The 23,421-nt window shown below is 39.3% G+C and overlaps 1 protein-coding gene across 9 annotated transcripts in view; it reads left to right on the top strand.

Annotated features, from left to right (window-relative positions):
• TRAF3 (TNF receptor associated factor 3) overlaps positions 1-23,421 on the top strand; it is a 72,109-nt gene that overhangs the window by 11,799 nt on the left and 36,889 nt on the right. For 6 of the 9 annotated variants that reach the window (XM_054161824.1, XM_054161825.1, XM_054161823.1 and 3 more), the window contains exons 4-6: positions 4,750-4,892; positions 8,647-8,661; positions 9,870-10,019. The exons of 2 other annotated variants lie outside the window; for them this stretch is intronic. The gene's annotated coding sequence lies outside the window, so the exon portion shown is untranslated. The remainder of the gene's footprint in view (positions 1-4,749; positions 4,893-8,646; positions 8,662-9,869; positions 10,020-23,421) is intronic. One more of the 9 variants, XM_054161819.1, reaches the window with a different exon arrangement.

Raw genomic sequence — 23,421 nt, 5'->3', positions numbered from 1 at the left:
AGTGTGCAGGGAGATGATTGGAGTGTTTGAGCCATAAGCCAATATCTAACTAATATAGGAGATAAAAGGATAATGAGAAAATGTTTTTCATAAGGTCTTGAGCAGTAAGGGAATATTTCCTGTAGCCAGTGTGGATGTAAAGTGGCAAAAGTTGATGCCAAGAGAACGGGAGTAGTTAATTCTTTCTTCTATCTTCTTTAGAAGAATTAAATGATAAAATATACAATCCAATTAGATGTGAAAGTGGTTAACAGTTGTTTGTGGTGATTGATTGCATTAACCCCAATCAAAGTTTTTGTATTTGATCTTGTGGTTTGTTTTCTGTGATACAAGTGCTGTGAAACTGAGAAATGAGATTTATGTTCCAGAAAAATTAGAATAAATGGTGGTTTTGGTGCCGTGGGTTAGTTGTTTGGGTGGTGTTGGATTGGTTGATGGGTTGGACGCGATGATCTTGAAGGTCTCTTCCAACCTGGTTTATTCTATGTATTCTATGTACTTTATCACAATTCTTTCTGTGTCCTGAGTTAGGGTCTAGGGGACTGAGGAGAAACAGTCTGTTTTAAAGGAAATGGCAGCAAGGGTAGCATGCAATGGATTGGAACAGTGAGGAGGACAATGCAGGTAACTGTCATCATGTAGGGTAACATTGCCTAAACATCTATTTGTTGCTCCTGAGATAGTTCCCACGGTGACTTCAAAAACTGAACAATGGAGAATTAATTTAGTACACTTAAAGATGTATTCTGGAGAACAGAGCTCTGGTTCAAAATGAACAGGCCTTGCTGGAGTCAGTGGCATTGGGTAGCTCACTACTCTTGAATTTTCATATGGCCCACATTTTTTCTGGGAACCGAGAACGTAGCTTCAATTTCCCTTCCTCGTGATTTCAAATGCTGTCTCCATTTCAGTGTTGGTAACAGCAGCAAGACTGGTACATGCATCTAGTCTTAATATCAGGTTCAGGCATTTCATTTAAGATGGTATAAGAGGCTACAGGCCAAGTACTTAGCTCATCTTGAAGTCTTGGAGTAGACTCAGGGCCACAGTGTGGTGGAATTCTCTTTGTACCTGTGTTGGTGTTTAAACTACCAGTGAAGATGAGCTTTGTGTTGTATGATGTTGTGAACTGAACCACAAATGCAGTAAATTCCAAGGAAGAGGTGGGAAGGCCAAAGTCAGATGTAACAGTATCTTAATGGCTGTAGTTAGTCTCCAGGTGCAAGTGTCAGAGCCTGTTGCCAGCTATTCCATACAGTAAGTAAAACAGAAATGAGTAATGATACATGTTTCTATATGGACTTGTTCCTTGAGCCTGTTTAATACTCTCCTTAAACTGCTGTTGTCTTTTTGTTCTTCTGGTCTCATTTTCCTGTGAACAGAAATATTTTAAAGAAATCTTTAATGTTTTCTTTCATACAACTGACTTCTGAGATGCTGCTTCCTTACAGCCTCTGATGAATCTACCCTACATATCCAGATGTTCACTGTAAGAATAAAGAGGCTAGTGTATAATGGCTGTAAATTAGTCCAGAAGAGTTCAGCTTCCATTCTTCTAAGTGAATGCAGGATATAATTTGTTTTCAATAACTGGGATGAGAGTAAGTGGTGACTGGGTCAGTCTCTCTGCAGATACTAAAAAATGGTGAGTCCTCTTTCTGACAGTATTTCAGCCCTCTATGACTCTGTCAGAATTAGTTAGTCTGAATTAAGTAACTCTGGAAGAGCAGGCAGGATGAGAGTTGATATCGGGCTGGTAACTTTTCAGTATCTCGTTAACTGATAAAACTGACCTACTACCAATACCAAATGAGGTAGAAATGCATAAGGGAACTAGGTCTTGGAATGTTACAGGTTTGAAATCAGTAATACCATTGCCTGCAATTTGCCCAAATATAATTTGTTTCTCATGGTTGTCCAAATACAGAAGGCTTCAGGGTTCTTTCCAGTTCATACTCTGACTTGTGGATAGTTGAACTAGAAGTGTAAAGTCTGGGAAGTCAGTATGCCAGTAGGTAACTCTTAAGTGGTGATGAACAGTGATATAGGGGACTTCGTCCCCTAATCAGAGCAGAGCACTCAGAGCACTGTAGGACACAACTCTCCATAGCAGGAAGAAAGGAGTCTTCCAGATGTGTAGTGTTCTGTCTGCCTATCATCTCATTGTTGCCATTCAGGGGGGGGATGATAGACTAGAACACAGCTGTTTGCTGCTTTCAATTAATCCTTTGCCTCTAGTCTAGGTTGTGGGTTTTGCTTTGTTGTTGTGGTGTGTTTTGGTGGTGGTGTTGTGGTTGGTTGTTTTTTTTTGGTTCTTTTTTTTTTTTTTTTTTCCCTCTTGAAAGTTGGAGTGTATATTGGATTACTATAGTGGGATTCACATGGAAATGCAGTGCTGGACAGGAACTACTGAAGCTCCTATAGCATTACATTCCTATCGGAACTGAGGAAATTGTTTTCATGGTGTGACCTTAGTTTATGATAGTAGCTCCAGGGGTCCTGATCTCTGTAGGGCCATCTTGCAGAATTGCAGATTAATCTTGCTCCAGTGTGACTTCCATATGTCTAACTCTAGGAAAAGCTGTGCTTACTCTTGTGATTTGAAGTGTTGCAATTGCCTGAGGTGGAAAACCTAAGGCAGACCACAAAGCCAGTAGTGTTCTGTCTGCATTTTTGATACGGCATATGGAGAGTGCAGTCTGCCAATTCATGGAGGAGATTCAGCATGTGGGTAAGTATGATGAGGTCCATGTAAGTGTAGTGCTGTGAAGACTGACAAGAACAGTCTAGTTACAGATGAGAAGCCTTTAACTGTCCTGGGGAATTTAAAAAGAGGTGTATTTTTGGGTTTCTGTGTAAACTGGTAGATAATTTTGGGTCCTCAGTATGGCTCTGAGAGTTTGCTTGCGTCATTCCAACATGGAGATGTTTTTCACTTGGACAATGCAGCTGTACAATCCAGGAGTAGAATTTAGGCCTTCCAATGAATGAGTGCATCATGCGATAATGAAAAGAAATATGATTTTTATTTTCTGGTTTGCTTGCCTTTTTTATGATTATTTGAAAAAATTAATAAAGAATAAGTTGGTTCTCTTCTGCAAAGGAACCTAACAAAGCTGCCATTTACAAAGAAGCATATTAGTTACTGGGGTCAGAGGGCCTTTTTATTCATTCTTCGGTTACATTCAACTAAAATAAAATTCTTACAATCACAAATGTGGCTTTTTGCTGACAAATATGGGTAAATTGTCCATGGGAAGAAAAGCAAGACAGGATGTTGTACTGTACTGTGGGGCAGAAAGAATGCTTCAGTAGGACAGAAAGCTTTATGAAGATTTTGCATCATTGAAAGTAACATAAAATTAAAACCACAGAAACAGTAGTATGTGTTGCATTATGGAGCCCTAATGCTAGGGATTGAAAAAAGGTGATGAATTTAAGCTTCTAAACTACATCACCCCACCCCCACCTTTGTGGCCTGTTAGGAAAGTTGTACTCCACTGGCATAGTAACAGTTGTGTTTCTTTAACACCAAACCAAATGTGATCTTTGTCCTTTCGAGACTTTACATAGCACAGTCTCTCTTATGATCAATTTTTGTAACTTCAAGTTTCAGAGCTTAAATCCTAATACCTGTGCATTGTGATCCACAACATCAATTCAAAGTGCTCCTTCAATTTCCAAAAAAAGTTTTGTAATTAAAAAATACTTATTCGTAAGTATCATTAAAAAGTATCACATTTTAAAAGCAGCAACTAAAATATAATCTGAACAGTCTGTATTTTTAAATTGATATCTTTTTAGCAGAATAAGGGGAGTAATATTGAACTGTGAAATGTTTTGGATTTACCCTTTGATTTATATATATATTTTTTTTTAATATATTAAAAGCTGTTATCAACTCTCAGAAAACAGAGGGAAGATTTCCTCATTAAAGCTGCTTTACTCTGTGTGAACTGGATTTTAAACTGTAGTTGGTGCAACATATTTTCATTGCTAAAATAGAGAAAGACCACCTTTCAGTTCATTAGCAACTCTGTGAGGATTCTTGGCTCTCTTGTTAAGCTTTTGCTTCACAGTGAAGTGAAAATGGAAGGAATAAGATGGTATGATGTTTTCTTGTAAATTCATTCCGACTGTTTTGCTTGCACTGATTTTCTACAAGAAAAAAATTGGTAGCTTTACTACAGTTCTCAGTATCACAGTTCAGAAGCGATGGTGATGTGCTAGCCAATGTTTTAATACCATTTGATGGTAGTATTAAAACTACCTCTTTTTTCAGTGTTCGTATTTCTTTCCTTTGATACCAGAGTGTAAGCCTTTCCCATGCTGAATAGTTTGAAGTACAATAGCTAGTAAAATTACTATGTTGTGAAATGGAGCAAGCATTGTGGGTAGTTTCTTTTCTTGGTTTTGGTTTAGGTTAACAGAAGTATCTTTACATCTGCAGTTTCTGGAAATTAAAGAACGCTGTGAACCTCTGGCCAATAAAATTTTTCCCATTGTGTAAAGCATGCTTGCAGATCAGCTTGACTCACTAAGTGGTCGCAGTGGTGACTTCCTTCATGAAGTACATAGACTATTGCAGTGAATTTTGTGGTGAATTAATCAATCTCTGTGCACTTTTTTTGATTTGATATAGTTTTAAGGTTTCATGCAACCTTAACTTCTGCCTTCAGGCTTAAGTGATTTGTTTCTTGTGTATTAATAGGAGATGCTTGAAACCTACTTTGCTTGTTTGTTTCCCAGCAGGAAAGTCTGAGTGCTTAGGCTTTAACTGAATCAAGACCAGCTCTCAGCAGTGGGAGACAATATATTAATCCATTGGAGGCACAGACTTCAGTCTTGTGCGTCACTGTGGTTTGTGTTGTCAGTTTTTTTCATGTAAACAGGTAGGTAGCAACAGTTCTTCTGCTGTATATGTTTTTGTGTTATATACATTTGGAAACCTCATGACAGTTTTGTGAGCTGGGGCTTTTTGTTGGTGGTTTTTGGGGTGGTGGCGGGCTGGTTTTGGGGTTGTTTTTTGGTATAAGTAATATTTGCATCATTGCATGAAACTGTAAAGTACCTTGTTCTCTTTTGTGTTTTCACATCTTTAAGTTGATGGTATTAATTTTACAAATTGTTTTCAGTGCCTGGACTTGCGTTAGCTATGAATGAGGATGATATCTAAAAATCAAATAAGTTTCATTCTTATTTCTGCAAGTAAAACCTGCTTATAGCCTTGCTCTTTCTTGTTCTGTCTTCCACACAATTAGAATGGACTGGTTAGCAAGTTCTTCTGAACTCTGTCTGATGGAATTAAGCTGCCTGATAGTATATGCAGGCTTGTTGGTTTATAAGTTTTTACAGTTCTGTTGTATTGGCAAGGAAGGTAAGCAAATGATCTTTCCCTCAGTTGTTTAATGAAATGGAGATTATTTGTTATTTCAAATAACTTAAGAACATGATTAGCACTCATAGGCGGTAGCCAGCTTCCTCAGTCAGCCACAGCTGAATTTGGGAAAGTACTTTACACAAAGCTGCAAAAGAAAATACCCTTAATCTTTGGAGAGCAGCAGCAGGTAATGCTGTGGAACTACTCTGACTTGTTCCTCAGAGCAGCTGCAGCTTTATAAATAGAGGCTCTTTCAAAATTTAGTGTGGAAAAGGGGTAAGAATAAGCTTTTTGCTACAGTAACTCTAGACAATATGTTAAGCACTATGACTAAGAACTTCATTTAAGCAAATATGTGAATAAATGATGCTGTTTATACACAGAAGTTCATGTTCTTGTCACAATAAATTTTCTTTGTAGCTCTGTGTAGCAGTATAACAAGCCCTTTCTAGCTTGTGATCTAGAAATAGCGTATGAAGGGTGTAGGAGGAGGAAATTGTCTGCTGGAATGATTGGATACGATTTTAGTCTTTTATGTCTTTTGTCTTGCCCTCCCATCAACAGTACATGGGACCTTGAACACTGTATGAAGCAGACTTGCTATCTTTCAGGAAGATTTTTTTTTTTTCCCCCCTTCTTCTTTGGCCCCATCTTCTAAGTTAGTGTTTTTTTCACCTAAGAAGTGCTATGTACATACTCGATAGTCTGTGAACCCCAGCAAGAAAGCAGCTAGACTGCACATGACTGTCTTTACATCATTCTTAGTGTCCTGAAGTAAAACAGGTTAAAAAGCGCCATTATGGTGATAGTTTTGGACTTAACTGCAGAAATCAGAAATTGTGTGAAGATCATTATTTATGTTCTGTTACCAGGAGAAAGGGATGGTTTTGGTCTTTCTTGCCCCCAAACTTGACCCAGATATAATTATATTTGTGTTTCTTATTTCTAGTTATTTTTTTCACTTTGGGCAGTTCACAGTTTAAGGCTGCAGTCCTGTTATGCAAGGTAATATGTGTACAAGTATGGGAAGAAATGGGAACTTGGTAGGTGTTCAGGTAAGATCAGAAAAAAAGCCAACAGGCCTTGCTCCTTTCCAAATTCATTACCATTTTTAAAAGTGGTACATGATGTTTGACCTACAAACCAAGGAAGAGATTTGAAACTGAAGATGACCTTTAGTGATAAATTATTTTTAGTAGAGAAGGGCTTAAAATAAAACTTCCTAAAACTTTGGGAGCCTAAACTGAATATATGTAGTCTATTAGAGTTTCAATTTGAACTAGGCCATGATAGGGTGGGGAAAAAAAAGGTAAACTTATTCTTTCAGAGCGTGGAAACTCAGGTGCCCTGTGAAGCACTTACGGACATCTGTGAGAAATTAATCTTTCTCCCATCTATGGCTGAGGGAGTGGGTAGTAGGTATGCTCTTTGTATCTGTGAGTTTGTACATGTTGCCCATTACATTTTTTTAAAAGGTCAGTGTAAAACTTGTTGAACCATACCACTAATAACAACCAGTCTTTTCGTTGCTGTGAACCAAACCCCAAGAGGATGCATCTACCTCCAAACTCTCCTGTTTCCTTTCTGTTTATCCCCATACAACGTATTCTGAATACTAGCTCCTGCTGCTTCTCCCGAGGGGCTGCAGCAGAAGGTAGAGAGATGCTGAAGATTATCTGTAGATTTCTGAGCTTTCCATGTCCTTGTCAGCATGTGTTTAGCCCTGCCTAACATGCCAGTGAGGGCAAGTGAGAAAATGCTGGCTAGGATCCTCCCACAAAGAGGATATGGATCTCGAGGGGTAATAGATTGCTGATGGTAGGCAGCTGGGATGCTATGGGCTAAAAGATCTGGCCTCCAGCCTTGCTCTGCAGAATGCAAAGGGAAGGAAGGGTGGAAAGCAGTGATGAGCCTATTGTTACAAATGAGTCAACAACTGGCTGATTGAGGCTGAGCACTCGATTTTCCCTTTGCGCTGACATGCAGCTGTGGAGAATGAAGAACTGAGGTGGGGGTGAAGCTAGCCCAAGTGCAACTTAGACTTCTAGTGTCCAAAGAGGCAATGGGCATAAATTAAAAAATCCCATACAATTCCACCTGAGCACAAAAAGCCATGATGAGTGGTGGGGTGTTTAAACACTGCAACAGGTTGCTCAAAGTGGTAGTAGAGTTACTGTCTGCACAGACACTCAAAACCCGATTGGATGTCCTGAGCATCTGGCTCTAGCTGACCCTGATTAAACAGGAGGGCTGGATTACATGATCTCCAGATGTCCCATCCAACCTCAACCCTTCTCTGAAAGCTTCTTTAATATTCTGCTGTGTTCTTTAGCTGCTGTTTCGGAACACTTGGGAAATAATCAAAAATGCCCCTTCTGGGCTTTTATCTTAAAATGCTGCTGCTGTGTAATCGTGGCAGTTCTAATTGTATAGGGAAAGCATCCAAGTGTTAAAATAGTTAATTGACTAAGCTCCCTGCTTTAAGCAGCAAAAGCATAAAACTCCACTCCCCCAACCCAGAAAACCCCAAACCACTCCAAGCCTTAGGATGACTCTCTTTTTCCTTTCAGTATTTTTAATCTTTAAACCTATGTTTTATTTTCATAATCACTAATATTTCAATCTACACAGTGAAGTCACTAAATATAAGGAAAATATAAGGAACAAATTGAAAACATTGTTTATGGTTTGTTGTTTGTTTATTTTTTTTGTCCCCCTACCACTTCCTTCTATTTTGCCACAAAGTAAAGTCCCCAAATTATCCTATGAGTAATGAAGGAAAAGAAAGCCAAGAGCATGACAGGAGGAACAGCAGAAAGAATCCTGAGAGATCCCACCAAACTCTGCAGTTTATTTCTTTCAGCCCACAACTAATAAAACATGAGGTGATTTGAACAAACTTTTGTGTATTTCTTTCCTGGGCTGTTCCAGTCCTCCCCTGTTTCATTTTGCATAGCAGTAATTGGCAAACAGGGAATTACTAGGAGGGAACATCAAGCTCTGGTGGCTCCTCTTGCAGTGTTGCGTTGCTGAGATCTGCATTTTGGAACCAGGAGGTAATAAACAGCTGCCTTCAGGTTTCCCATTTGGGGATCTTGACTGCTTGCAAAAAAAGGATGTGGATAAGTTTTCATTAAGTGTCCCTAGTGTGTGCATGGCATGCTGGGCAGCCATTAAGTTTATTGATGCAGTGGTTTGTTTTATCTCTTGATATGAAACACTTGAAGCTTCAGCCTAATACTTTGTTTTTAATTCTCTGTGCTCAGACAGTGGAGAATAAGGTAAGGTACTTTTTGTTGTCTAAAAAATGAAGGATAATAGAAGTAATTTCTGCATGTTGTGGTGTGCAACAGTAACTGTTCTGCTGAGAAGCAAAAGTTTTGATTGTCTTTTTTTCCTGCTTGTACCTCATTGAAATTCAAGGTAATCAGTTACTTGAATTACTTAGGATATTAAAGCTGACAAATAGTTACTTGTATTTCGTATATATAATGATATTTTGTGGAGTAAGCTTTTTGCAATGGCTATCCAATATAACAAGGAATTGCTTTCAATAATAGTGTTCTGGGAATGTTCCTCTTTTCATGTTCAACTTAAGAGCAAAACCCCAAGTCCTTTCTATGCCTGATCCATGTCTTTGAATTTTAGAACAACACTGCCATACTAATACTGTTTAGCTGTTGAGTGCACTTGTTTAGAAAGAATCAAACCTTGGAGGTGTCTGAATTTTCTCTGTAAATAAAGGGGTTGGATAGTGTGTTGGGAGAGGAAAGAGAGGCTGGAAGTGCAAACCTCCTATACCAAATCCAGCTTTGTAGCTAAGAATATGAATGGACAGTCACCAGGGTGATCTTAACTCAGCATGAGAGCTTATAAAAGCTTTAGAACTTTAATTTCTTGCTGGATTACTATGTAAATAGTTAGTACAGACACTTGTACTTAATTTGTGTTATCTGTAAGAATTACTGGCTGTTTTTTTCAATGTATGTGCTATTTTGATGTGGAAAGGGTTGTACAGTTGCAGATCTCCTCTTCATATGAGTAAGTTTATTCCTGTAGCTGTACATAAATTTTAGGCTATTTTTCCAGCTACTGTGTTTGTAGAACGAGCCAAAGTGGGATTTCCTTGGCCAGTTTGTTTCTTTTGCTAGTTTGTAACTGCTTGTTATCTTGATACTTAATATGACTATGGTCTAAAGTAGCATGACTACTACTTTGCTAGTAGCAGTAGCCTTTCCTTTCTAATTGCTGAGGACCAAAGGTGAATCAGAGAGCATGACAAAGACCCACAAGTTAGAAAGCCATAACACCCCTATTTCTCCTGTTTAGATAACTTTTATCGTGATCTGATGTAACAGATCACGATAAAATGGGATGATAATGGGATAATGGGAATAAGGGCCCAGCACGTTTAGTGGCAGGTATACAAATCTGTAACAACTTTGGTAACCAGCTTTGTGTAACTGTTGCGGCTGATCCATCTTCACAGCATTCTGTGCAGGATGACAGCTGGGAACATGCTTCTGAGGTGGGCCCTTGGTGCTGATCTGCTTAGTGTCATCTGGGGACATCGCTGCTCTGGTGCTATGGAATAGCTGCTCAGATTTGTCAGAGTTCACCGGCACTGTTGGACTCTGTGGTAGGTGGATGCATTGCTTCATTGACAAGAGTTGAGAAACAAAAATTCTTGCCAAAATGTGATTTAACTGTATATATAGTAAATGGTGGGGTTGCTGCAATGAGGTCATAAAATGTTGTCCTTAGAAGTGTAAATACGAGAGAGCCTGGTGGCCTGGCCACTGTTGTAGCATTTGTTGCATCTGAACTTTACTGTTGACATTTGCCAACACATATAGCCAGAGACTGATGAAGATTGTATTAATTATGCTTTCTTAGTCTTTTCTTCCTTTTCTCTATGCTTGTAAAAATTTCAGGATCAAACAAGCTTCCCCAAACCAGGATGCTTTCTTCTAATGATGTTTGCATTTGTCATAGGGTGGTTTTTTTTTTTTTTTTTTGTTTTGTTTTGTTTTGTTTTGTTTTCAAAGGAGCAGTCTATTGAACAGTTAAGATACAACAGCCCAAGTCTGGGAAAGTTTTTGAATGGAATTTAACAGACTGTTAAAAAAGAAAATGGCTCTGCTCTGAAGATTTTGTGTAGTCTGTAATGATATGTAATGTGTCTGGATGGAGAAGTTTGTGTGCATGTGAAGCCAAAAAAATTAGCTGAGATGCTTACTTTGTGCATCCCTTTGTATGGTTTGTTGAGAGTCCTTTGTGAACAGCAGTGGAGGAGAGGAAAGTGGTTTTAAAATCTTATGTTGGTATGTTACCTATAATGTTCTTTATTGGTTAAGAATCTATCATTGAAACTTAGTCTGATAATTCCTCAACTTTGTTAGACTAACTGTGGATGTCAAGCCACCTGTTACAGGGTTCTTGAATAAAGGTAATGTTACTTAGACTTTTTCTTTAGGGCAAAGAAAGAAACTGAGCAGACTATAGCAAAGTCTCCTTATTGGCAAGAGTAAAGAGAACCCTAACAGAACATTGAGAAACTGTAGTTCCTTTCTCCTTCAGTTGCAGATCAAATGAGATTCAGATAAAATGAAGGAAATGTAAGCAAAGAGTCTTCCAAATCTGGGGGAAGGGAAGAGTGTTAGTGTGTGAAGAAAATAAGTAAGCAGATTTGATCAAGAAAACTGTTACAAGAACATTGGAAATCAAGAGGTTTTTGTTGTTTGTTTTTTTTTCTTTTTTTTTATTTGTGGGGTGGTGTGTTTTGTTTTTTAAACTAGCAATTATCTTTTTAATATTGCAGTCTCTTCAGTTGCCTGTCTGTCTGTTATATGAGGAGTGTATAATTTCCAAACTGATACGGAGTTTACTGGGTAGCACATAGAGGCGTAGAGTAAGAGTAAAGGTTCAGCTGGGAAAGGGACAGGAACTAGCAAGGTTTTCAACCTTTGTGCTGTTCTGACAGCAGCTGTGATACTGATGAGGTATTTAAATAGAAAAGGGTCTTGTACACTGTTCTTAAGGCAAACCTGTTCTAAAGAGTAGATTCAAAGAAAATACACGTATTTTACAGAATTGTTACCCCTAGTTTGGATACTCGCCTTGAATCTTCTAATGCTTGTAACTTGATTTGTAGGTTTCTTGAATTTGTATTCATATGTGTCATTTTTTTGGTGGCACTGCCATTGCTCTGTGTGGCTATGGTACAGTAACATTCTTTCTGGATGCTTTTGGGTTTGACAAAACTGTTTTTGGCTCTTGGAAAAAGTCTCACATTGGTCATGCATGAAAAACCTTGACAGAGACACGTTTGGAACTGCAGGTTGATGTACTTTCTCTCATTGGTTTATTTTGCTGTTTGTTTGAATCTGTGCCTGAGCTGGGCTGTGCTCAATCTGGACTTCATGAGCTTGGTAGTTAATGGTTAGGAGACAAATGATGTTTTAATTCTATTGTTAGTCTTTTTTTTTAATTCTAAAGCATGAGGAGGGTAGATTTAGAATAGATGTTAGAAAGAAGCTCTTCACCATGAGGGTGGTGAGACACTGGAACAGGTTGCTGGGGGAGGTGGTGGAAGCCCCATCCGTGGATGTTTTTAAGGCTAGGCTGGATGTGGCTCTGGGCAACCTGATCTAGTGTGAGGTGTCCCTGGCCATGGCAGGAGGGTTGGAACTCGATGATCCTTGAGGTCCCTTCCAACACTGACAATTCTGTGATTAAGTATAGGGGAGAATATTTCATCTGAGTAGACTTTTTACTCCATTGAAGTAGGTGGTTGGGACTCAGAGAATGTTTTCATGCTTGCCTGCCATCTTGAACTTTACTGGAAATTCTCTTGCTTTGTTTGGAAAATGTAACTTTTTTGAGGATGAGCATTTATTTTGATGACTTTGATCTGAGAAAAAAATAGTGAGCTTATATACTTAAAGCTTAATAATGCTTTTCCTCCCGAGTAAGTATCTTAAAATGGAAGGTTAAAGTACAAAACAAACCCAGCCAAGGATGAACCAATTTTTGACACTATATGATTAACCTACAGAACTCACTGATCTGAAGTAACAGGATTTTTTTCTGCTCTTGGCCTCAAGATAATTGCTTCTAGAGTTAGCACAAGTGTAGAGGAAAAAAGAATTATGCTTAGCATGTTCTGGAACTGACTTTTTTTCCCCCCCTGTCTTTTTCCTGTAACTGTTGTAAGTTACTAGAAAACTTCCAGCTCTATCTGCTGAAAACAAATACTGCTAGTCTGGAATGCAGTTATCACAGGATGTCTGCCTGTGCTGTAGGCCATGAGTCTGTCTAGTGTGTTGTAAAGAATGTTTAGTGATGGAAAATAATCCCAGGAATTAGATTGTGCCTAGATTCATGGATGTATACTCCAGCATTTTTGATGTATTTTGAGACTTTATTGTAGGAAATGCATTTGTACATATTTTTAATTGGTTTCTATTTGACACTTTTTGGGGAACTTCTAAAAGCAGTAGTACAAGAGCTTCCAAACCAATGTGAAGCAGGATTCTTCACAGAACTGTCTATAATGTTAAGGTGGTTATACATAGAAACAAAGGTACCTTGAGAAAGTAGTCACAATCTGAGGCAAAAACTTGGAAAGTGTATGCAGGTTCCAGGTAAAAGAATCTTCTAATGAGTCTTTGCAGCTGTAAGAATGATTATTGTCATACACCAGAAGCAATTTGCTTCTTATGTAGACTTGGCCTTTAATTCCATATTCCCAAATCTTACGCTTTCTATAAGAGGAAGCAACAAGTTCCTTACTTTGTTACATTGCTGGGAAACATGTTTTGTGCATCTAAATCTTCAGTTACCCTGCTTCTTCTGTGAATACTTTTATAAAAGCAAAACAATGCTTTAGATGGCAGTGAATATGAAGTTCTGATTCTGAATAGTCTGACGAGTCTGACTTTTTCCAAACCTTGTTTTTCCTGAGGAAGTCAAATTCTGTAATATTGAAGTACAGATGTAGAAACTGGGATGCACTTTAGTATACCTAGAAATACTAGTGCAAGTGTTTTGGTGGTTTGGTTATACTGAAATTATTTACCTGTGTGTCCTTTTCCATCCAGATTCCATTTACACATGTTTCAATTGTTGTGTCTTTGTTTGTTTTTTTTCTATGACAGAATTTAGCAGCACCTCACGCCAACCCCCCCTACCTCCCTTGCTCTCCCCAGACTTCAGGGTGTTTGTCATAGAAAAGACAATACAAACTGTGAAGTATATAGTATAAACAATTAAATTAGTGAACTTAAACTTATAACTTCATTAAACAAATGGACATTGTTTGTTGTCTTTCTTTGCATTCTGATTAATAATGGTGAGAGTGTTGCCCTTATGCTCTCTTTTGCTTTGATTAGAAGTAATGATTTTAAACAAAGCTGAAGACGTCATTTAGAATGGTGCAGAAATTCACTTAATGTTAGTGAGAGATTGAGATCTGTGTGAATGAGTTTCTTCAAGGCAGTTTAATGTTAAAATAAACTATTATCATATAACTTGTGGTTGTTAGCTTCTAGAATTTAGGGCAGTGTGGAAAAGTTGCTCTTTTCTACCTATGTTTTACAGTATGTAGTGGTCAACTGGATAAGATAGATGAGCAGGAAATGTTTTGTGTGGGTGAGTTAATTTTCATAAAAATTATTTGAGCTTTGGATGTAAGCTTACATAACTTGGGCTAGACTAGAAAGAGTTTCTTGTGGAAGTGAGATACAGGGCTGAAGTTTTTTGGGAGAGCTGTTTCTAGTACTGCAATGCTTAATTTCATCATTGAATTTATAATATTCAGAGCCATGCTTGAAGTTGCATTTTGTTTCATTTACCAGCTTCCTCTCTACTCTGTGTTCAGAATTTCCTGTGAGGATTATTTTGTTAAAGATCAGCTGCATTTTAAAATTGGATTAGCTAACATTTTTGGGATTCTTGAGAAAACGGTTTTCCTGTAATTATGAATAATAAGCCTCTTGAAGTGCTTTGGTGGGTTTTGTTTTGCTTTATTTACTAGTCTCTGATACCTTTGACTTTAAGATATTTTTTTCTAATAATTGCAGAAGATTAGGTAAAGAATTTTAAGGCAGGTAATCCCTCTGCTTAGAATTCAAGTCTGGATTCACTGAGAGTCATCACAGATGCGTTCTACCAGAAACTGGTTTATGTTGAAAGTATTCTTCACACACTTGTCAGTTAGCGGAGCAGACAGACTGTGATTTAAAGACTATCAGTTGCTATTCTGCTAGGCTTTTGAAATTTTATTAGATCTCTGAGGATCTCTCTGATTAACAGAGTGAAAAAGAATAGCATCCATGCATAGGTCTTTAAAAAGCAAAACCCAAAAGACAAACAGAAAACAAATGGAAAATAGCCTTAAAAGATGACAGCAGCAGTAGGTAATAGATGAAGAGGCTTTGGTGTTTTCAGTTGGTTTAATTTAAGATTTGTTTCTGAGAGATCACGCAGCAGGTTTTTCTTGGAAGCTTACCGTGGGAGGAAAAGGGAAATTTTTAGATCACTAGGAGATCTTTTTTGAGGACTGCATGCTTTGGCCAACATGATTTGCAGATGCCATCATCATGTTAATCACAATCCTTGTTAAGATTTGTTATGCATAGTTAAAATTTAGTTTCCTGGTCACAGCAGGGGTGAGAAACATAATGGATAAGTTCTCTTTTGGCTGCATATGGTTTGACATTACTACTTGTAACAGGTGAGCCAATAACTTCTGTGCTGCCCAACAAAAGTAAAGAAAATTTTAAGCTTGCTGTAAAATAAGAAGTGTAGGAAATCTGGCCTCATGAAAGTAGCTTTCCATGAAATCAGAGTATTCAGAATGCAAATATAAGCTGGTTTTGATAGTTGTCTCTTCAAAGCATGTATAAACCAATTCTATAAAAGGAAATTACCTTTAGTTTTAAATACTACAGTTATCATGGCATGTCCCAGAATATTTGGTCTGAATATTTTTCTTCTATGATAGATAGAACGTCTCCTTAGTAAACAGAGCCAGAAGTTTCAAAAAAGTATATTGTCGACCCACTTCCTCCACATGGGACTGACTATGTACCTCACAGACTTCCCCTGAACAGCAGTGAAAAGATTAAGTTCACTTTATCCTGTGATTTTCTGATTGTCTTTTGATCTTTCCTATTCTTTAAAGGCTACTAAAAATGTGTTGTAGAATATGGATCCCAACTGGTGGTCAACTTCATAGATGCAGTAACCTTTTCTCTTTCCTGCACCCATAGACAAGAATCCAAACTGGAACTCACAATGCAGAAGCAGCAACTCACAGTGAGCTTGAACTGCATGTCTCTTAGCTGTTGTCTTGTAACCAAGTCTTTCAAAGCTTAAGATATCTATTGATTTCTAAAAGAGGCTTTCGATTTCTTGCACTTCAAATGACTTGGCACTGGATTTTGGTAGCCCACTGAGAGCTGTAGATAGCAAGAGTAAGTCAAAGTACAAACACTTTGTTTTTACCACTGCCTCAGGCTGAATCTTAAAGCCATTTTGCCAGCCCATATGCCATGATTCAAAAAAACACTGTTAACTTTCAAAGCAGTAGTAATTGAACTTAGTGTCACTTAAAAATCATCTTTCCTCTATTGAACTGAATTACCTTTCTTCTGTTTGTTTTTTTTTTTTTAATAGTTGAAATGTAATATCTCAAAGTTTTTATTTCTGCCATCCGTGCCATATGTATTAGACTGAATGTTAATTTGATTCAAAATATGATGGTACAGTGACTAAAAGTGCTACCAGTCCCTGGCTTCTTGAATACTCCAAACTACATCGATATTACATTATTATTTATAAATATTCCCATTCTCATCTCTTAATGCCTTCTTTCCTGTTTAAGATATATAAATTGTCACATTGTGCAGGATGGAATATATCTTAGAACTGGTTTCATGAAAGCATTCTCTAGCAGGCTTGCCAAATTGAGTTCCCTGGACTGGGATGCTGTTTGTTTGATCCTGTAAGACACTTGACATGAATGGCTAGACTCATTGTTGAAATAAACGGATTTAAGAAAAGCTGTGGAAAGTTAAAAGGATAGAACAATGTAATACTCAGCTTACCATTTACTTCTGCTGTTAGGCATCTTGCAAACTAGAACACGGAAAGTACACAATCTTCACAATTCATCTGATGTGTACAGCTGTTCTTTTCCAGTAACATCAAAATGATTTTTGGTTATGCTTCTGATTTTCTAGTTCAGACAGGAAAAGAAGGAATATTGTGTATTATGCAAGCCAAAACCAGTTTTGCTTTTCGTTCAATGCTTTTTACAGAATAGAGCCCTTAAAGGTTGTGGTGAAATCTGGTTTAATTGTTTGGGAACAGAGTGGCTTGTGTATCAGAACAAGCCTTTTGTCTACATACGAATATCATGCCATAATCACTAAAATAAAAACACCTCACAGGTGTTTTAACCAGTGGGCCAGGTTGCTTGGAGAGGTTGTGGTACCTCCATCCTTGGGGGGTTTGAAAACTGAGCCTTTGCTAACCTGATCTAACGTTGAAGCTGGCCTGCTCTGAACAGGAGGCTGGGCTAGATGACCTCCAGAGGTGTTTTCCAACCTTATAGTCTCTGGGATACTGCACTGTGAAGAGCTTGCAAAGGGCAGAAACTACCCATGAGGAGAATACTCAGTGTTTTCTGTATGTTTTCAGATGTTTCTGTCCTGCTTGCTTATATCTAAGTAGGGATTTTTTTTTTCCCTGTCCATCTTCATCTGTTCTGTTTTGTGTATGATCTCAAGGTGGTCTTCACAGCTGATTTGCATTAGATTATGCAAAGATGATGAATGCTTATGCAAATATAGGGCAAAATTTGAAGTAGTTAAAATACCAAACTTGTTTTTACACAAGGAAATGCAGGTTTTAAATATCAATGTTGCTTTTATTTTTGTACAGAAATTAATACTTGAATGTTTTGCCTAAAGGAAGATGAGGAAGTGTCTCATCTTTTTCACCACGTGAAATTACATCTAGGATTAGTGACAAGCAACCCTTCCCCATCCTCCCCTGTCTGCCTCAGAATTTTCTCTTATATAATATGCTGGAAATACCTCAGCACTGGTTAGCTGATCCTGTTGTCTAGAAACAGTGACTAGTCCTTCAAGCATGACAACTGCATGGAGGACAAAAAACCCAACCCCAAACACCCCTGTACAAATGAGGAGTGCAAATGCCAAGACTTCTGACCTCATACAAGGCAAAAATCAATGGATGGCTCTCTGCTTTCAAACGTGCAGCTTCAGTCACTGCCTGGGTATTTTTGTGGAGTGATTCAAGCTATATGCATTTTATTTATCAGTTGTTCTTCTGTGTCCCTGTCTATGTTCAGTGGTGGGGCATTTGCCAGAATACCAGGCTGAGAGGTGTGTGGATGTTGTCAGAATGGCCCTCTGCAGTAAGGTACCTTCATGCTTAAGAACTCTGGAGTCAGTATTCCCATGGCAGCCTCGCTGCTCAACTTTACATTTTTTTTGGTGTGTGCACTGAGTAAATGATAATGAATTGTCACTACTACACTGCTTTCAGCTTGCGTTATTGTTTTAACCAGTCATCAGGGTTGTGACAGGATATGTTGCATATTATAATTGCACTCAGAAGTAGAAGCAGAACTGAGTCAGAAGACTTGTCTAAAAGACAGAGGAAGATGTACATTCTTTTCAGGAGGTATGTGCTAGGAATTTATAAGAAGTTGTAAAATGGCGAAATATAAGGAAGAGTTCAAATTGTTTGTAATAATTCACTTCTAAAATAAATATTTCTTGGTGATTACTTGAAGCAGTAATTCTTTGTGAAAGAAGGCACATGGACTGGGAAGACTGAAGGGCTGGAAATAGCAGCCTGGGTACCTGACAAGCTGGCTCTCTGAGGGTACCCTATAAAGCACAGAAGAAAATTCAGTAATGTGAAATGGATAAAATATGATTTCTTACTCACCTATGCTCTACATCCCCTTTTTTACTATCACTGAGCCCCCCACCAAAGACAAAACGAACAAACCAATCTCCCCAAACAAATTGCATAACAACCAACCAAAAAACCTCAAACAACATAAATCACACAAAACCAAGATCTGCAACCCATCCCCAGTGTAATATCAGAAGCAACCAAGACCATGAAATTTGCCTGGACGAGAGGGAGCAGGTGGTCTCGGCTGGTTTGGATATAATTGTGTAATGACTGGCCAACTGATAGACCATAGGGAAGTGGTGGTGACTGAGACTGCACTTTTACAGCCTCTTGCTCACTGTGAGCCTATGTTTCTCTTTCTGTTCTGCACATAGCTGCTCATTCTCATGTCCATTTGGCTCCCAAGTGTCTTTGAGAGGCTGGGAGGAGAGACAGCACAATCACAAGCCCCACATCATTAAAATCTAGAGTGAAAAAAAATTGCTTCAGGGGTCTGTACTGGGATCAGTGCTGTTTAAGATCTTCATCAATGACACAGACAATAGAATCAAGTGTGCCTCTGGAAAGCTTGCAGATTAAGCACCAGAAGGACTCAATGCCACCCACAGGGAATGCGTTCAGGTTTGAGAAGTGGATCTGTGTGAACTTCATGAGGTTCAATAAGGCTCAGTGCAGGGTCCTGCACGTGAGTTGGGGCAGTCTTTGTAATGGGATTGGGAGCAGCCTTGCAGAGATGGGCTTGGGGGTACTGGTGGATGAAAAGCTGGACATGAGATGACAATATGCACTGTCAGTCCAGAAAGTCTGAATTACCCTGGGTCATGTAGAAAGAAGTGTGGCCAGCATGTCAAGGGAGGTGATTCTGCCCCTGTACTCTGCTGAGACATCACTTGGAGTACTGTGTCTAGCTCCTCTGTAATCAGCGTGAGAGAGACATGGATCTGTTGGAGTGTTGCCAGAGAAGGGCCACAAAAGTGATGGGAGGGCTGGAGCATCTCTTTTGAGGAAAAACAGTGTTGGAGTTGTCCAATCTGAGAAGGCTCTGAGGAGACCTTACTGTGGTCTCAGTATCTAGATGGCCTATAAGAAAGATAGGGACAGTCTTTAGCAGAGCGTTTTGCAACCAGACAAGGCGTAATGGTTTTAAACTAAAAGAGGAGAGATTTAGACTAGATGTGAGGAACAAATTTTTTTACAATATGAGTGATGAAAGGTTAGAACGTTGGTCAGAGAGATGGTAGATGCCCTAGCCCTGGAAGCAGGTTGGAGAGAGCTTTGAGCAACCTCATCTACTTGAAGATGTCCCCACTTACTGCAGTGGGGATTTGACTGGATGACTTCTTTTAAAAAGTCCCTTCCAACACAAACCATTCTGTGGTAAAAACCCCACAACAACAGACCCCTTGCTACCAAAAAGGATGCCCTAGGATGAGGCACTGAAGTTTGTGTAGTTATATACTGTAGAGAATATGTCAACTACTCTTTTAAGAGAAAATTTGAGTCATCTCATTGGTCACTTTTTTTGCTGTGATCTTTAGCTCCCTGTTCACCTTCAGGTTTCTTTTTCAGAGTTTGATTTGGATATTGTGCATGCAATGCTGTTTTGTTTTTCTATTCAACTGTTCTCAGCGCGAGAATAGAATAGAGTAGAATAGAATAAAGCAGGTTGGAAGAGACCTTCAAGATCATTGCATCCAACCTATCATCCAACACCACCTAATCAACTAAACCATGCAACCAAGCACCCTATCAAGTCTCCTCCTGAACACCTCCAGTGATGGTGACTCCACCACCTCCCCGGGCAGCCCATTCCAATGGGCAGTCACTCTCTCTGTGTAGAACTTCTTCCTAACCTCCAGCCTAAACCTGCCCTGGCACAGCTTGAGACTATGTCTTCTTACTCTGGTGCTGGTTGCCTGGGAGAAGAGACCAACCTCTGCCTGTCTACAACCTCCCTTAAGGTAGTTGTAGAGAGCAATTAAGGTCACCCCTCAGTCTCCTCCAGGCTAAGCAACCCCAGCTCCCTCAGTCTCTCCTCATAGGGCTTGTGTTCCAAACCCCTCACCAGCTTTGTTGCCCTTCTCTGGACACGTTTCAGCAAGTCAACATCCTTCCTAAACTGAGGGGCCCAGAACTGGACACAGGACTCAAGGTGTGGCCTAACCAGTGCAGTGTTACAGGGGGAGAATGACCTCCCTGCTCTTGCTGGCCACACTGTTCCTGATGCAGGCCAGGATGCCGTTGGCCTTCTTAGTTGCCTGGGCACACTGCAGGCTCATGTTCAGCCTACCATCAACCAGCACCCCCAGGTCCCTCTCTGCCTGGCCGCTCTCCAGCCACTCTGACCCCAGCTTGTAGCTCTGCATGGGGTTGTTGTGGCCAATGTGCAGAACCCGGCACTTGGATGTGTTAAATCTCATGCCGTTGGACTCTGCCCATCTGTCCAGCCTGTCGAGGTCCCTCTGCAGAGCCTCTCTACCCTCCATCAGATCAACTCCTGCCCCTAGCTTGGTGTCGTCAGCAAATTTACTGATGATGGACTCGATGCCCTCATCCAGATCATCAATAAAGATGTTAAAGAGCATGGGGCCCAGCACTGATCCTTGGGGCAGACCACTAGTGACTGGCTGCCAGCTGGATGTGGCACCATTCACCGCCACTCTCTGGGCTCGGCCCTCCAGCCAGTTCCTAACCCAACGCTGTGTAACCCAGCCGCAAATTGCAGTTTGGTGGAAAAATTTTTCTGTCCAAAGTGATAACCCAATTAGATTGTGTCTTGTGTTATCCTCTTCTCTGATAGTGTAACAAACCCACTGATTTAAAATAAATTGTTGACCATTTGGAATTTTCAAACTTTGGCAAAAGCTTATTTGCTTTGTAATGTCAGTACATGGAAACAGTCTTCTTGCAGAGTTAGCTATATTCTGAATCCTGTGGGCCCTTTTACAATCAGTTTTTTTGAGGCTATTTTAGGTTATGCAAGGGTTAATTTCCCCCCCCTCCTGTTTTAGATGCAAAGTTATTTTGATTTAAAAAAAAAAAAAGAAAAAAAGAGCTGTGTTGTATTTCTATGTTGCAGATTGGTTTGATTCCCAAAGAGCAAATAAAATCCTATGTGGTATGATACAAAATGCTAATGTAGGTTTCTGGGGTGTTTGTCCTCTCTGCAGTGAGAACAGCATCCTTGTTTAAAAAAGGAAAGAGAAAATGCTTTTGGTTTGGGAACTCCTGTGCTTTCGAATTCCTGGAACACCTTTGTTGGTAAATTCACTCTTGCTTCTAGTTTATAAGCCTTGGTGCTAATGTTAGTAAGAGGTAAGTGATGACAAATTGTACAGACCTTTATTATGGTATATACAGCCTGAAATATTAACTGAGTTCCAGCCTCAGCTACTGAAGTACCACTTATGTTGAGCAAGAGTAGTGACAGTAGTGGAGCTCAGTGAAACTTAGACTGAGGCAAGCAGTGTCACCCGTCTGATGACCAGAACAGCGCTCTTCTGTTACTCTGCAGAAGTGTGGATATAAGCATGTTCTGGCTGCAGGAGAGGTGGCTGTGAATGAGTGTAATCAACAGTGGACGTAACTGACCTTGGTGACTGCGCCTCTTTTTATATCCTGAAAGGTGATTGCCTGAAATGCAACTGTTCTAAAAGACCTCTAAAAGCCATATTCTTTTACTGTAGTGATTTTCCCTAGGGATAAGAAACTGGAACTTAAGAAATCACTAGTAGTGAATTAAAAGTGAAGATTTATTTTGCTGAACAAGAACTGAAGTTTTTTGACTTGATGGCAGCTTGCCGTGCCCTTAGGAATGGGAGGCCCCCATCAGAACTAGCCTGTCTTGAATGTTCTAGCCAGAGTTCCTGGTTTTTGGAAGTGTGTTGTCTTCGTTGCAGTAAGTGCATAGTGTCTTACTGAGGTGTGACTTCAGAATTGCTTCTTGTTGGCAGATTGAAACATGATTACGAGGATATAATCTGAGTCCTGCTGTTACAAAGTTCCTAAATAGAAAAGCAGGGCAGTACAGATGACACCCTGTAGTGGTATATAAACCATAGTAGAAAGCTGTTTGCTAAAGGGGTGGCAGCTGAAATGTTTGCATTATCTGCACGTTCACCACTTACCCGTATACTGATGTAAGAGCATTTAACTCATATGCATGAGAACATAGCTCTGTGCATACAGATTTGTGTGTGCAGTTTGGTAGACATCACCCTATTAGTAAATGCAACTCCTCTGTTGTAACAATGTTTTGGTGTTAAGCTCAGTTCTCTATTGTATTTTCTTGCAGTACTTCATTAATTGCTTCCTAGTTCTGCTGCATAATTAAATGCAGGCAGTTCAGAGTATTGTGGAAAAGAATTCTTCATGAAGCTGGCTACTCTAGTGCTTTCTGGTTGTTTAGCTTTTCTAGTCTGATGTACTTATTCATAAACTAGAAATATGTAAGCTGAGGCACAAATTCTGACTGTTAGGCAAATGGTATTTATCAGCATGGCTTCTGGTTGATTTCTGTGACAAGATATCCAATACATCAGTTCTGAAAGTGGAGTCATGTGGAGCCTTGTGCAGCTTGTTTTTCTATGAAATCTCTCTTGCCAGCTGACTGTCCAGCTCCTGTGTAGTTTCTTATCTCTATGAAACTCTCACCTGGTACTTATTTGATACTCTTTCTCAGTTACATCTTAAATATTTTGTTTTCTCACCCCTGCTCTGTGATTAGTTACTCAGTTTCCATGAAGAAATCCTGCTCTTGGAAGACTTTGCATCTGTAATCGCCTTTAATTTCTTCATTTGAAAGTAGCTTCATGGGGAAACAGATATTTAGTTTTATGACTTACAAGTTTATAAACTTTGTTTGCTCCTAACTTGCCAGTTTTCCTGTCAGCATCTCTTAGTGCCTCTTTTTCTGGATTTCTTCTGTGGCTCGGAATCAGACCATGCCTTGTTTTATTCAGACCATGCCTTGTTTTATTCTGTCATGATAAGGGAAATCACATTCCCTACATTGTTCTTACCAATCAACATGCTTAGAAGTTAGTGTTTGACTTCAAGAATGGAGAGAATGGCATAGAGAT

This window comes from Dryobates pubescens, chromosome 5 (assembly GCF_014839835.1).
Source record: "Dryobates pubescens isolate bDryPub1 chromosome 5, bDryPub1.pri, whole genome shotgun sequence".
Lineage (NCBI taxonomy): Eukaryota > Metazoa > Chordata > Aves > Piciformes > Picidae > Dryobates > Dryobates pubescens.
Note: the sequence above shows the minus strand (reverse complement) of the source record. Positions and strands in the feature narration are given on the sequence as shown.